Source organism: Mauremys mutica, chromosome 7 (assembly GCF_020497125.1).
Source record: "Mauremys mutica isolate MM-2020 ecotype Southern chromosome 7, ASM2049712v1, whole genome shotgun sequence".
Taxonomy (NCBI): Eukaryota; Metazoa; Chordata; order Testudines; family Geoemydidae; genus Mauremys; species Mauremys mutica.
The window spans coordinates 117,846,304-117,863,176 of record NC_059078.1 but is presented as its reverse complement, the minus strand read 5'-3'; positions in this window follow the sequence as shown (position 1 = coordinate 117,863,176).

Here is a 16,873-nt window from a genome sequence, read left to right as displayed (position 1 = left end):
TGTCTACACAACTTGCATCCGAAGAAGTGGGTATTCACCCACGAAAGCTCATGCTGCAAAACGTCTGTTAGTCTATAAGGTGCCACAGGATTCTTTGCTGCTTCTACAGAACCAGACTAACACGGCTACCCCTATGATACTATGTCTACACAGCAAAAACAAAACAAAAACAAACCCCACCTGTGGCAGCCAGTTTCAGAGCCTGGGTCAACTGACTAGGGCTCTTGCTGCAGGGCTAAAAATAGACTACACAGCTGAGTGCCTCTTTCAGATTTCACTTTGGAAGTGGATTAAGCTAAAATGAAGAGAGGCTTTTATTTTAGAATAGGTGTCCACCTGGCAACTTTTATACTAAAGTAGCTTTTCCAGAATGGAAATTTTCCATAACTGAGTGGATTTAAGTTTGGGTTTGTCTACAAAGTACCTCCACTCTGCATATGTAGCAAGACACCTCACTAGGACCGTTGTCTTCTGCCATCTTGCTTGGCTGTTCCTTGGTTAACCAGGTTTAACTTGGGGCCTGATCCTAAATCCCTGGAGTGTTCCAACTCCCATGGAGGCTTATTGGAATTTGAGTACCCACAGCATGAATAGGTCTGGGAAAGAGACCTTTCTGCATTTGAAGTGACAGGAGTGAGCCCACCTGGTAAGTGAATTGTTTTATTACTTTTTGCATGTTGGCAGCATTCTCAGCACTGTACAGCACATCCAGGTGCTATCATCTGCCCCTGAGTGAGTCAATCTAAAAATGGAACTTACTATTACGTCCTGGGCACATCCCTTCCAAGTTCCTCAATGGAACGTTGGAGTCAGCCTCCTCTTTGGTGGTTCCAAAACTCTCCTCTGGCTTATAGTGAGCAACTGTGTGTGCTGCAACAGGCTGCTGGGAGTTCATAGATCACTGAATATCAGAGGTCCTGATCTCCCTCCCATGAAAGCTCTAGTGTTGACTTCAACAGGACTGTGCGCTCCGTACACGCATGACTGTGGTTTTCAGCGCCTTGATCAAAGTAGATCCTGGTACCAGAGGGCAAACACTTCATATTTTCAGTTTCAAAATCCTCACTAGTGTGTGTTTGGGTTACTGTGCGGGGAGTTTAAACTGCTGGGTCATGGGCTTTGCTTGATCTGTTGATGGAGAGAAGACCTCTCACAGGCATCAAATTCAGCTGCCAGTGTCCCTTTGCTGAAGAAAATGTTTATATATGGTTCAACATTGCTAACAAAATGTTAATTGCATGTAGATATGTCTAAGACTTCCTATGGTATAATACCTGACACATCCCCTGTGTACCATGCTTGGGGTTTTTTTGTTTTTTGGGTTTTTGGGGTTTTTTTGTTTTGTTTTGTGTCCATAGCGTTTGAGTAAACTGAGCATGACAAGTTGATTCCCAGAACATCGATTAAGGTCAAAATGCTTCCTTGACTTCCAGCTGTTTCCTTGTGTGCATAAATGAAGAATTCCTGAGTTAAGGGCCAAGACTCAAAACTGGGAAACGAAAGTTAGGCTGTTATGTTCTTGTTAGGCCATTTATCTAGGTGCCTAGACTTTCAACAGCGCTGAGCACTCAGCAAGTCACCAGGACTTACTATATAAGAGCAAGCACTCTTTAGCCAGAGATCTCAAAAGAGGTAAATATCCCCATTTTACAGGTTGGGGGAAACCAAGGGCAGTGAAATGACTTACCCAAGGGATTTAGCCTAATTTTAAACACCTGCATTTGAAAATCTTGGCCAATCATCCTTCTGTTCAGGTCAACTCTATTAGTTCTAGAATACACACAAAGGAAAGGGCAGCCTGGTAACCAAAGCACAGGGCTATGGAAGGCAGAAGACCTCAGGTCTGCCACAGATTCTCCTCCCCACCCCCCACCACGTAACCTTGAACAAGTTGTCATAGGTACCTCTGTGTCCTCCTCTTTCAAATTAGGATGTCTGTCTCTCTGGGGTACTGAGAGATGGTTCATTAATATCATAGAATCATAGGATTGGAAGGGATCTCAAGAGGTCATCTACTCCAGTCCTCTGCACTCATGGCAGGACTAAGTATTATCTAGACCATCCCTGACAGGTGTTTGTCTAACCTGCTCTTAATCTCCAATGATGGAGATTCCACAACCTTCCTAGGCAATTTATTCCAGTGCTTAACCACCTGGACCATTAGAAAGTTGTTCCTAATGTCCAACCTAAACCTCCCTTGCTGCAATTTAAGCCCATTGCTTCTTGTCCTATCCTCAGAGGTTAAACAATTTTTCTCCATCCTCCTTATAACAACTTTTTACGTACTTGAAAACTGTTATGTCCCCTCTCAGTCTTCTCTTTTTGAGACTAAACAAACCCAATTTTCTTCCCTCATAGGACATGTTTTCTAGACCTTTAATAATTTTTTGCTGCTCTTCTCTGGACTCTCTCCAATTTGTCCATCTTTTCTGAAATGTGGCGCCCAGAACAGGACACCATACTCCAGTGGAGGCCTAATCAGTGCAGAGTAGAGCAGAAGAATTACTTCTCCTGTCTTGCTTACAACACTCCTGATAATACATCCCAGAATATTTGCTTTTTTTCAAACCATGTTAAACTGTTGACTCATATTTAGCTTGTGGTCCACCGTGACCCCCCCAGATCCCTTTCTGCAGTACTCCTTCCCAGGCAGTCATTTCCCATTTTGTATGTGTGCAACTGATTGATTGTTCCTTCCTAAGTGGAGTACTTTGTATTTGTCCGTATTGACTGTCATCCTATTTACTTCAGACCATTTCTCCAGTTTGTACAGATCATTTTGAATTTTTAATCCTATCCTCCAAAGCACTCGCAACCCCTCCCAGCTTGGTATCGTCCTCAAACTTTAGAAGTACTCTCTATGCTATTATCTAAATCATTGATGAAGATATTGAACAGAATCAGACCAGAACTGGTCCCTATGGGACCCCACTTGTTATCTCCTTCCAGCATGAATGTGAACCACTGATAACTACTCTGAAAACAGTTTTTCAACCAGTTTTTCAATATCTGTCAAAATGATTTGCGAAGTGCTGGATAAGTGGGAGATAATTCTTATGCTTGAGCTTGAGTAACACTGTCCGCAGTGAGATTGCTTTGCATTTAAGAGGAACTGAGATTTGGTGTAAACACTTTTTGTTTTGTTTTTTTGTGTGCATGCATTTCCTTCTTACTTCTCCGCATTATCAGGCAGTGTAGCATGTCACATGAATTAAACCTTAAGAGTCTCATGAAGCAAAAGGGAAAGAATGTCATTAATTGGCAGATACTGGGATACTTGAGTTAACAAAGAGCTAGAGCTTAGATAAAATGCTCCCCCTGTCGAAATGGATGATCACCACATTTTTATTGTCTTTGATTTTAGTAAGACAGGAGGATGGGTCTGAGCCCTTAACTTCAGCTGTGTTTGTGGAACTGAATCAACAGTTCGCCAGTGCCCAACAAGGCTTTTGGCTTGACCACATAGCATCTTTCAGTAGTGAAGCATAACCGTGACACAGCTAATTTCCCTATCCCAGAAAGAGCAGGAGGCAAAAGATCAGAAAATCCATTTGAGTCTGTTTATATCAGGCTGTATTTCTAACTCACCTGTTGTGCAGCTCCCTAAAATACCTTATGCACAGTGTCACTCATCTGAGGGTGTTAAAATACTTGGTGAAGCATACTACTTTTTAATTTTATTTTTAAAGGTCATGGTGCCTGATCCCTTCCTTAACAATCAGTTATGCTAACAGCTGTTTAGTGACTTCCTGGTGTCTGACTGCTCACAAGGTTGCATTGGTTTAACAAAAGAATGTGGTTTTTAAACCAACTTAGTTAAAGTGATGCAAGTCCTTCTGTGCATGCTTCAATAGGTATAAACCTACTTACATTGGTAAGCTTCCAGGGGTAAGGTAAACCAACATAACCAGTTTTTCAACTGATGTCGGTGGGTCCAAATGCGCTTGCACCAGTTCAACAAACCCTCTTCTTTAACTGACTTAAGTTAAACCAGTGCAACTTGTGTGTAGACAAAGCCTTAGTCCTGTTTATTAGAGCTGGCCAGAAGCAGGAATCTGTCACTCAAATTTCAACATCCTGAAATGTTTGGGTTTTTTTTATTCAAATCAGAATTAAAACCTGAGACTTCCCACAAAATGAAAATTCAAAAAAAAAATCTTTTCAAATTACTTTGTTTTATTAAGGTAAACGTGTTTAATGTTCAAACATTTATAATAAATATTACAGTATCAGGAGGGTTTGATTTTAAATCACTGATTTTAATCATGATTTAAATCAGGAAGCCTTGATTTTAAATTGTCGATTTTAATCTTGCTTTCCATTTTTTGCCTTTTTAGCGGTTTTCCTACAGAAAGGTTGACTCTCATTGATATAATTTGGTCCTTCTTCCTAACCAGGAGGATACACTATATCTGTGCTTGTTCTGTATTGCAAATTGATTTATTACTCAATGGAAGCTTTCACTCTCTTTAGTTAATTGAATCCCTAAGCACCTACATTTCCACTGGTTGGCATTCGCAAAGCTGATTTAATCCGAAGAACCTTTTGGGATTTGGGCCTGGGTCATTCAAGACCTGAGAACTAATAGATATTATTTCCCTTTTTTGACCATGGGGATGTTCCAGCTGGAAGTAGAAACTGATGGAATCTGGTATTTTCTGTGATGCAATCCAAGGCATGTACAAAGTCCCATCTCTCTGAACACAAAAGAAATTAGAAGTTTCTTAATTTATAGTCCCAAGCCTCTTTAGCCACTAGCAGACCAGGCTCACTGTGCTCACAGGCTCCTGTTTGACTTTCTTGGCTCTCCCCGCTCTGGTCTGTTCTCCGTTTCTGTGCAACCTTTCACCCCTCATGGGTGCACACAAGCACTTAGCTAAAATAAGTCAACCAAAAGCTCCAGGGTGGCTTCACACATCCCTTCTCTCTTATGGGAGGAAGTGTATTTTGCTTACACTTAAGTGTGAACTCACTCTTTTATTAACATATCCAACTCAACCCATAACAAGGTTTCACCCAGCTCATAAGAGTCTCCAGTAACTTTTTATTCATAGATTGGAAGAGGAAAAACAAGCTGTCCTGCTCTTTCATCTTCCAACTGGTTTCTCTTTGAACAACATTGTTGTTGAATTGAACTAGCTGAATAAACTGAAATGAAGAAAACATATTCTCTCTCTCTCTCTCTCCCTCCCTCCCCCTCTCCAGAAGAAGCTACTGCTGTCCAAAGCTGGTTTAACACTTCAACAAACTCTTGACCCAGGTGCTCAGCCAGTGACTTCCACCAGTTCAATGGTTTGACTTTTCTTGGAAACTTTGACAGCAAACATGAATTGTCTGAATTTTATTTTTATAATATATAACACACACACGTTCTCAAACTGAGGGTCATGACCCTCAGAGGATCGCAAGGTTATTATGTGGGGGGATCACAAGCTGTCAGCATCCACCCCCAAGCCTGCTTCACCTGCAGCATTTGTAATAGTGTTAAATATTTTTTTAAGTGTTTTTAATTTATAAGTGGAGGATGGGGGGTCACACTCAGAGGTTTGCTGTGTGAAAGGGGGTCACCAACACAAAAGTTTGAGAGCCACTGGTTTAGGACTTAACTTAAATTGTCATAATTCTAAACATTTATTTTTTGAAGGGAATGGTTTAAAATTGGATTTTCAAGGTTAAACTTTTAAAAAAAATAAAACTCTTTTTTATCCAGCCTGCATTAATGTTTAATAGCAAAGTTGAAACACTTCAACATTGTCAAAATGAAGGTCTGTTTGTTTTAACGTTTTTTTCCCCATAATTTTTGTCAAAATTGACACTGTGAAATGTCTGTTTTGATGAAACTGCCATTTTTTGGAGGGAACAGTTTCCCGCCAAACTTTTCCATCAGCTCTGCTTTTTCATCCGTGCTGTGAGATTGTAAATATTCCACTTCAAGGGACTGAGCCTTTAGTTTAATTGTTGGCAAAACATCTGCTGTGTGAACTGCATTTGGAGACAGGCAGGATGCTCCTTAGAAATCCGTCCACTAAAAAAGAAAAATGATATTTATTCATCTCCTTCACTATGTCCTGGCTAATAGCCTGGCCCCCGATTCCAAGAACATCTCATGCCAAATCTATCTGCTGTGGTTTATTGAGGACTGTAATTTATTGAGGACTAGCTATCCTTTAAGTGTGTGGGGTAGGAGAGAGAAGGGGAGAGGGTTGCCTGGAGGAAGGTGGTCTCTAGTCTTTGTCTGTCTCTCTCTCTCTCTCTCTGTGTTTTTGGGTTCTTGTAAGTTATCATTCTGAATGCTAAGAACTGAAGTAGTAGATACAAAAGTTGCAGTGTGATATCTTCTGTGTATCCCATGAAAGAGGTGGCAACTGTTGTGTTTCATCTAGCAGGAGCCTCTGTCAGGCCAGAGGGGATCCTGAGCCTATAAAGTAGATTTAGGGTATATCTACACGTAACACTACAGCAATACTGTAGTGCTTCAGTGTAGCCCCTACACAAGCCGACAGCAGGGGGTTCTCCCGTCAGCATCGGTAATCCATCTCTCCGAGAGATGGTAGCTAGGTTGACAGAATCCTTCTATCAGCCTACTACTGTCTATTCCAGGGGTTAGGTCTGCCGGGGTGTGGATTTTTCACACCCCTGACACATGTAGATATGCCAATGTAAGTTCCCAGTGTAGACCAGCCCTACAAGGGTCTGGTTTCAGCTCCACCTCTGGATGGGGCTTGTTGCCAAAGTTACATCAGAGGAAAGTAGGTGCGACTGCCTAGGCTTGGGTCTGGGGAAAGAATGAGATCGTCGTCATCCTCCCAACCTTAACCTCTGGGGGTCGCTTCCTCCCGCTAAATTATGAATAATAATCCTAACGGCCACCCCCTTTGCAAAGAGCACAGTAAAAATAATACCTGGGAAGAGTCTCTTCTACCACCACCCTCATGACAAAGAAGAAAACAAGCGGATGCCAAAAAAAGGGCAATGGCTCATGAAATATTTTCTATCCAGGAGAACCAGATAGCAAGGAGCTCTGCTCTGCAACAACAGGTGAGAGAGCAGGTCTAGTAATCAGGGATTAACACTGGAAAGGTTCCAAAGCGGATGGAGCTCGGCTGTTCTCAGTGATGGCAGATGACAGAACAAGGAGCAATGGTCTCAAGTTGCAGTGGGGAAGGTCTAGGTTGGATATCAGGAAACACAATTTCACTAGGAAGGTGGTGAAGCACTGGAATGGGTTACCTAGGGAAGTGGTGGAACCTCCATTTGTAAAGGTTTTTTAAGGCCCAGCTTGACAAAGCCCTGGCTGCAGGGCCGGTGCAAGGATGTTTCGCGCCCTAGGCGAAACTTCCACCTTGCACCCTCCCCAGTCCCCAAGCCTCCGCCCTGAGGTGCCCCCCCTGTGGCGGTGCCCCCCCCCGCGGCAGCTCCCCACCTGCCTCTCTGCTCTGAGGCACCCCCCCCCGCACGCCAGCTCACCCCTGCTCCACCTCCTCCCCAAGCACGCCATCGCCGCTTCACTTCTCCGGCCTCCCAGGCTTGCAGCGCCAATCGGCTTAGGCGCCGCAAGCTTGGGAGGCGGGAGAAGTGAAGCGGTAACAGCGTGCTTGGGGAGGAGGCGGAGCAGGGGTGAGATGGGACGGAGAGTTCCCCTGCGTGCCACCCCCCACCCTTACTTGCTGCAGGCGGCCCTCCCCGTGCCCCAGCTCCCTCTGCCTAAATGCCGGCGGCAACCCGGGCGGCCGAAGATCCGGCCAGCTGAAGATCCGGCCGCCGCAGTCGCTGCCGAAGAAAATGCCGCCCCCCAAATCCTAGTGCCCTAGGTTGCTTAATAGGTTGCACCGGCCCTGCCTGGCTGGGATGATTTAGTTGGAGCTGGTCCTGCTTTGGGCAGGGGGTTGAACTAGATGGCCTCCTGAGGTCTCTGCAGGGCTGGCTGAGGCTTTTTTGCTGCCCCAAACGGCGAAGGCGGGGGGGGGGACCGCGATCGGTGGCACTTTGGCAGCAGCTCAACTGCGCCGCTTCATTCCTCGGCAGCAATTCGATGGCGGGTCTTTCACTGTGAGAGGGACTTGCCGCCGAAGACCTGGATTTGCTGCCCCAAGCACCTGCTTTTTTGCTGGTGCGTGGAGCTGGCCTTGAGTCTCCGCTAACTCTAATCTTCTATGATTCTATGAAACAGGTCTCGGAGGCCTTTGTGCCATCCCCCCAAGCCTACCCCACAGAATACAGTACTGCAGTAAAACAAAAATGACATGCGGGGTGAGACAATTCAGCAAAGCACTCAGCATGTGAGGAGTCCCACTGACATCCATGGGACTAAACACATGCTTTTAACTGCTTTGTTGAAATGTGCCTTGGACTGGAGAGCAGTAATAATTTCATATGGTTTTATTGAATTTTAGATTTATTTCCCTGCCTCTCTGCTTTTATTGTCTGCAAGCTTAGACACATCTTTTTTCCTTGCCACCATTATTACATATGACCCCACAGTTATTACATATATGGTGCCCTTCCCATTATGATTTTCTCCACAGCATCTATAGGGGGAGTCAGGTTTTGTTTCCTTCCTCTGTTTTGTATTTGTGCACTTTCTTTTCCCCAAAAGTCTGAGATATATTTTCCTTTTTTTTTTTTAATTTATCATGCTTTCTCTGCTATTCAGGAAATTATCTGTCTGCTCCACTCATGGTCTTCATTTGGATGGATTAGCATTCCACTAGCTTTGTATGAGTTTACAGCTCCTGGTAGAATTAGTGAGGGCTCTCTGAGCATTGTTTGAGCTTGTGCATCTCTCACCTCTACTACATATCTCAAATTAGTTCATCTTGTCAGATCTGATACAGTAGAACCTCCAAGTTACAAACTGACCAGTCAATCACCACCTCATTTAGAAGCAGAAGTATGCAATCAGACCGCAGCAGAGACCAAAAAGAAAAAGCAAATACAGTGCGGTGCTGAACACAAACTACAGTACTAAAAAATTAAAAGGGAAAGTTTTAAAAAAAAATTGACAAGCTAAGGAAACAGTTTCTGTGCTTGTTTCATTTAAAGTAAGATGGTTAAAAGCAGCATTTTTCTTCTGCATAGAAAAGTTTCAAAGCTATATTACGTCAATGGTCAGCTGTAAACTTCTGAAAGAACAAAAAAAAGGATTGGTGCAATCCTGTTTATTTACAAAGAATGTGCCAAGTCCTATTTCCTGGAACACGGTAGGATCAAATAGGAGGCAGGTTCCTTGCTCACATTCCAAACCTGTCCTTCCAACCAGAAATTTGCCCAGAACGCTTTCTGAGCTACCTCTCAAGGACATACTACCAGTAGTTTTCTCACTGTTTGCTAGCTTACGGCTTGCTTCTAATACAGACATGCAGCTCCACCAACTAATCCCCCAGCTCCTGTGTTTATCTGTCCCCAGGAAAACCCCTCTGCCTGCATGGTTTAGCCAATGCCTAAGCCTTTTGTATAGTCCAGTCCTTGGATGGTGGCTTCCACTGTTTGATGATAGCCAAAACAAAGGAGCATGTCATTGTTCCCTGGTTTTACCTAGCTCACCCATCTGCTTCAATGAGATTTGTAATTGCCCAGAGATGAGATATGCTTGCTGGGAGCCACGTGACCTCCACCATAATACCATGAATAATTGTATCAGAAAATGAGCAGTACGGTCCATACAGGAGTTCTTATTTATTTTTCAAGCAAATAAACTAGACATAATCCATCTTGCACAACTGAATGGTGCTTCACTGAGAGAGCAGGCTTGGAAAACAAAAATGAGAACCTGAGAAAAGGAAATTGTTTAACATCCTCTCATAAAAATGTGATCCGGTAGCCTTGCTTACTGGCATATTTACCAATTCATCACCCCTTGGTCCTGCAAGCTTCAGTTATCCCAGCAGAAACAAGGAAAACTCAGTTTAAGGTGAATGTTATAATTTTTCCAGGAAGTGGTTGGAAGGTCTATCTCCATTTGTCAAAAACCAGTTCAGCTAGCCTATTTTGATGCATGCTTTCTTATTTAAGAGCTTTGTGTGCTCGGTAGATCTTCCTTCTGTGTCCCTCAGACCAAGGCTTCAGGATTGAACAGGATTTAGCCACACAACTCCCTAAGTGTATGGTTTCTCCAAGTCATCTCTAGTTGTCTGTCACTGTTGGCTTGCCCCCTAAAAATCCAGCAGGGCCTGAATTCTCTAGTTATGGGCAGCAGGTGAACCTTTCCGTCAGGGAGGTTAGGCCAAGCCCCCATGGCCAAAAGAGCCCCGGCCGGCTTGCCTGCCCTAGCCAAGCCAGCCCCCTGCCAGCGACAGCCTGGCTGCTGGCTGGCCCAAGCTCCAGGCCACCGGCTTGAGCTGAACCCCTGCTAGCTTCAGGGTAGAGGCCTCCCAGGGGAACATGGGCAGAGCCACAGCTTGGGTCAGGGGAGGCTTCGTCTGCCATGGCCTTTGACCAGCCGTCCATGCCTCCAGTCCTTACATATGCAAAACTTGTTTGACTTCAGTGGGTGTTTCCACTGCCCAGGGGCTATGATCCAGATTAGAAAGGTGCTGTGATAGTGCCGGCTGAAACAAGAGGGCTTGCAACTATCACTGTCACCAAATTCCTAAGTACTCTGCCCACTGCCAATTAGATCCAGAGTCACTGAAGTACGGATCAGTCTACACGTCTCGCCTTTGAACTGGCTGCTTGGATTTGGGCTCGTTTTGATACAAAACCACTCCAGTTCCACTCTGCATAGGAGAGTTGAGAGAAATTTCTCCTGGCTTGTCCTACAGATTTTTACAAGAAAATGAGTCACTTTCTTTTTAATTACTTTGTGTGACAGGTCAGGTCTGAATATCGTTTATCTTCATACTGATTCGATCCTTTAAGTCCTTTCCAAAAACCATCTACTAGGGGTAATTTTAGTACCAATTTTGATAGTGATGTGTTTTGTTTTGTTTTTTTCTTTCTTCAGCAATTGTAATGAATAGAATGAGATGAGACCAACAGCTTAATACAAGCTAGTGAACAGCTGTCTAAAGGGAACAACTTCAGATAACCAGTTACTGGCCAGGGTTAAAATCAAAAGTGAGCTGGAGGGGAAAGGCTCTGTATTCCATCATCAGTCCCCTGAGCTATCCGCTCCAACCACTGTGCCCGGCTAACCTCTTGTCGATAGTGTAAATTAAGAATGAAATTTAGTTTAGAATTTTCTTACTTTAGTTGGTTCTAATCATGTAATGATTTTTTCCTTGCTTTAAAAAATAAGTCCCAGGAATACAGTACACCGGAATGTCATTAAATAATTCATGGGCCTTCAGACCACAACAAATCAAGTTTTCCTGGTACAGCCCTGATTCAGGAAGGTACTTAAGCATGTGCCAAGCTATAAGCACATGAGTAGCCCCATTGATTTAAATAGGAATATTAACGTGTTTAAACTACCTTGCTCAGTTAGGTAATGGTAATAAAGGTAATAAGTGGAGATATACCAATCTCCTAGAACTGGAAGGGACCTTGAAAGGTCATTGAGTCCAGCCCCCTGCCTTCACTAGCAGGACCAATTTTTGCCCCCAGATCCGTAAGTGGCCTCCTCAAGGATTGAACTCACAACCCTGGATTTAGCAGGCCAATGCTCAAACCACTGAGCTATCCCTCCCCCCCAATTAAGTTAAGACTTCCCAATTATGTAGCACCCAGCAGACCAGAACATTCATAAACATACTGAAAGACGCATGTCATATTTACACATCAGCTGAGAAGAACTTGTTCAGAGATGCTCTGGTATAACGGTTACCCACTTATGCATGCAAAAGTCTTACCGCATCCAGCACAGGTCCATCTTTTTTTGTTTTTTGTTTTGTTTGTTTGTTTTTGTTTTACTTTTCAAAAACACTCTACCCAGGGCCGGCTCCAGGCACCAGTGAAGGAAGCAGGTGCCTGGGGCAGCCAATAGAAAGGGGCAGCATTCCGTCCATTGCTGGGGCAGCATGTCCGGGTCTTCAGTCCCTCTGTTCCTCTTTGGTGGTACATTGGCAGCAGGGGAGGGCTAGCTCAGTGGTTTGAGCATTGGCTTGCTAAACTCAGAGTTGTGAATTCAATCCTTGAGGGGGCCACTTAGGGATCAGGGGCAAAAATCAGTACTTGGTCCTGCTAATGAAGGCAGGGGATTGGACTTGATGACCTTTCAAGGTCCCTTCCAGTTCTAGGAGATTGGTATATCTCCAATTTAAAAAAAAACTCAATTGGGTTTGTCTTTTTTTTTCTTTTTCCCACCGCTTGGGGTGGCAAAAAAGCTGGAGCCAGCCCTGACTCTACCTCTGTGACAAACCTCTGAAAACCAGGAAAAGATAAAGTCTAGAGCTTTCCAACCCCCCCTGGGCTGGGCGCCATTGGAACGTGGTTCTAGCCAGAAAAGTAACTGTGTGGATTTCCAATACATTCCATATTTATTACCAATAATTTAATATCAGATTGGCTCAGTTTAAGACTTAGTACTTATCTACTGCTTTACACCTTTAAAGCCCTTTACAAACACAGCCTTACAAATAGCCCTTTAAAGCAGGAATGTGTCTTTGCCCCCTCTCCCCTATGTGTAGCACAGAGGTGAGATATTACTTGCCAAACACTGCATAGCAAGTGGCAGAGCTAGGATTAGTACTAGAGAATCGGATTCCCTGCTCAGTTAGGCTGCTACTGTCAGGGCCGGCCTTAGACCAAATGGCGCCGCAGGCAAAGAACGTCTTTGGTGTCCTCCCCCATTTGTTAAACTTTTAACTTATTTTTAAATTGCATGTGTAGAATGATTTATAGCTGTCAGATAAGATGATAAATTTTCATGATAGGATTTTGAATTTGTATTTATAGAAAGTCTCCAAGTCTGGAAGGTTCCACAAGATTCTACAAAGGTCCAGAACATTCTAGGTGGTTAGTGGAAAAATGAATCCACATATGGAATACCTGAAACATGTTACTTTGGCAGGATGGCTTGTGCGGTTTCCTTCATACTGGTGGAGGGGATGTGAGAGGCAAAAAGAACAAAGCTAGACTGAGCTAGTCTATAGAACTGACAGTAAGAAAATGTTCTCCTTCAGATCCTTATCCTGTTCCTATTGAAACCAGTTGGTGTTTGCCATTAATTCCAATGGGAATAGAAATGGACCTTTCTGTCATTTCCTGCCATTACTTCAGGAGTGAGAGAATCTGAGCTCACTTATCCCTAATAAACATACTTCAAAAACTCAAGCCCCCACCCTATAATTGAATCAATTCATGCAGAGCTGTTGGCAGAATCCAGCCCTTAGTTGACCATTTTGGTTGAGAAGTGAAGCAAAATGGAACCCAGTTTGCTACTGCTCCAGTGGTGCTACTCTATTCACCTTGCTGTCAGAAAACAAGCAGGTATGGCTTGTACTTATAAAAGCAGCTGATCTGTTAAGGTGCTGTTCTTGCAGTAATCTGACAGCAGCAATTGATCTGGCCCACGTTAGTGAATATTGGATTTTCAAGTTTTGTATTGGAGGAAAAGATATTTTAATGGTAAGGCCCAGTTGTTGGAGCTGAATATAATAAAAAAAGAGAGACAAAGTGGAATGCCTTTTATTGGACCAACTTTCATTGGTCTCTCTAATATCCTGGGACTAACATGGCTCCAACACTATAGTCAGAATAATACAAAAGCTCAGTGTAGATCAGATCTACTGCCAGTTATAGGATGGAAAAAAATCTGATTCTAGTTTCCAAAAGTTTAAGTACAGTACAGAATGTGCACAATTCTGAAATCAGTTTTACTGTTCGTGCAAGTGTATCTCCAGTATACAATCACAATGGTGTACTGCCATCTTTTGTTTATGCAGTGCAATAGCAAGTTCTACTTACAGTAACAAGATTTACCAGGCCCAGCTTCTGTAACAATGGTTAATTAGAAACTATTGGCACTGTAGCATTTAATCTGACCACTACATTTCTAGACAGACAAGCAGTTAAATATATGCCAACTCATCCCCATTTTTTATTCAGTTTTATAATCCTAGATACTAGTTGTCCAGGTTCATATTTGGACAAATTCTGAATTTTGTTCTGATCGCTTAGGAACAGATTTGGGTATTGTTAGGTCCGATTTCTCTTGTTAAAATAGTCTCTATTGTATAGTTTGAGTAATTACTCAGTTCAACTGTTGCCCCAGGAAATGAAGCCTCATCACCATGGTAGATTCATAGATTCTAAGGCCAGAGGGACCATTTTGATCATCTAGTCTGACCTCCTGTATACTACAGGCCATAAACTTCCCCCAAATAATTCCTAGATCGTATCTTTTAGAGAAACATCCAATCTTAACTTTAAAAATTCAGTGATGGAGAATCCCCCATGACCGTGGGTAAATTCTCCCAGGGATTAATTACTCACCATTTAATTTCCAGTCTGAATTTATCTAGCTTCAACTTCAAGCCATTGGATGGTGTTACTACTTTCTCCATTAGAGTGAAAAGCCCATTATCAAATGTTTGTTCCCATGTAGCTACCCATTAGACTGTAATAAAATCATCCCTCAAACTTCTTTGTTAAGGTAAATAGATTAAGCTCTTTGAGTTTCTCTAAGGCATGTTTTCTAATCCTTTACTCATTTTTCATGGCTCTTTGCTGAACTCTCTCCACGTTAACATCCTTCTTGAATTATATACAGCAGAAATTGGACATAGTTTTCCAGCAATCATTCCACTAGTGCTGGACAAGTAACATAACTTCTCTACCACTACTCAAGATTCCCCTGTTCATGCATCCCAGGATCTCATTAGCTCTTTTAGCTGCAGTGTCACAGTAGGAGCTCATGCTGAGCTGATTAGCCTCCTCCACCCCCAAATGTTTCTCAGTCACTGCTTCCCAGGATAGTCCCTCATCCTGTAAGTATGGCCTACGTTCTTTGTTCCTAGATGTGCATGTTTACATTTAGTGGTATTAAAACCATTTTGTTTGCTTGCTCCTAATTTACCAACTGATCTTATGTGAATCAGTAACCTGTCTCCTTCATTATTTACTGTTCCGCCAATTTTTGTGACAGCCACAGACTTTCAGTGATGACTTTTTTCCAGGTAATTGATAAAAATGTTATAGTGTAGGGTCAAAACCAGATTCCTACAGGACCTCACTGGAAACAGATGCTCAATGACTATTTTCAATTTACGTTTTGAGATTTAGCAAGTAGCCAGTTTTTAATCCTTTTATGTGTGCTATGTTAATTTTATTTTCTAGTTTTTTAATCCAAATATGACGTGGTACCAAGTCAAATGTCTTGCAGAAGTCACCATAAGCCCGTGTTGATTTGCATTAATTATATTGCCCTCCTTTACTACTTTATTAATCAAGCCGCATAAAAGCCACGCCATTATATTGCCTGGGATCGATTGTCAGGTTGACAGGCCTATACTTACCCAGTAAGTCATCCTGTTTTACCCTTTTGAAATATTGGCACAAGATTAGCTTTCTTCCAGTCTTCTGGAACTTCCCCAGTGTGCCAAGACTTACTGAAAACCAGCATCAACAGTTCAGCAACTTCCTCAGCCAGTTCTTTTTAAACTCTTAGATGCAACTTATCTGGACCTGCTGACTTTTAAAGTCTACATTTTTAATAGCTTGTCTTACATTATTCAGAGATTCTAGTGGAATGGAAAGAGTTATCTTCACCATCTGATGAAACTATATAATTTGTTTTTCCCTAAAGACAGAAAAGAAATAGTTATTGAATACTTCTGCATTTTCTGCATTAGTATTGATAATTCTACCATTTCCATCAAGTAATGGACCAATACCATTGTCAGGATTTTTTATTCCTCATGTATGTTTAAAACAAAACAAAAAATCCACATCTTTTCCTCAGCTCTGCTGGCCATAGATTTCTCCTTGTGTCTTTTGGCTTCCCCTATCTATTTTCTACAATTCCTAACTTCTAATTTATATTCACTATCAACTTCCCCTTTTTCATTTGCTATTTTTTAAATTGTTTATGATTGCCTTCACTTTGCCTCTAAACCAGGTGAGTTTTTTAACCAGTATGACATTTGTGGGATTGTGGCTTTTTTGGGCATTTAGTAAATTCTTAGATAATTCCCAATTATCATTCACATTTTTTAATTTAAATACTTCCTCCTGGTTCATTTAGCTCATAATTGTTTTAAGCTTTGTGAAATTGGCCCTATTAAAGCACCAAATATATATATTACTGGTCTGGACTCTATTCTGCTTGCATGACCAAGTCATGATCACTTGTACCAAAGCTATGGTTCACTTTTTGTTGGGTGATCAGTTCCTCTGTCTCTGTTAGAACAAGGTCTAATATAGAATTCACCCATATTGGCTACAACACTTTTTGAGTTAGGAAGTTGTCATCTATGTTTAGAAATTCCAAGGATGTCTTTAGTACTGGCGGCATGAGACCTCCAGCATAAGTCACTTCAAGTCCCCTCTTGTAATCATGCATCTTTTTTTCGTACATGTTACAGATAGGTGTGTAAGGAGGTGGTCATCCTTTTCCGAACTATGATTTGGTGGTCTGTAGCAGACACTAACTAATACCACATCTTGAGCTTTCTCTCTTAACTTTGGAAGAAAGTGGTTTTGAATGCTTAAGGATGAATGTCCTGTCAGTGATTTGGAAACAGCTAATGCCATTTTTGACAGAGTGCTGCTCCTTCTCCCATTTTGCCCACTCAATCCTGCCTAAAAATAAGATACCACTAAATGTTAATCAATGGTTGTACCAGTCATCCTCCCCAGGTTCAGTAATAGCAATGCAATCCACTTTATGCTCAACAATGAGCAATTCTCTTGTTTGTTACCTAGGCTCCCAGCAATTGTGTAGAGGCAATTCAGTAATTTCTTTCCATGTCCTTTTGGTTCCTCGATCAATTTT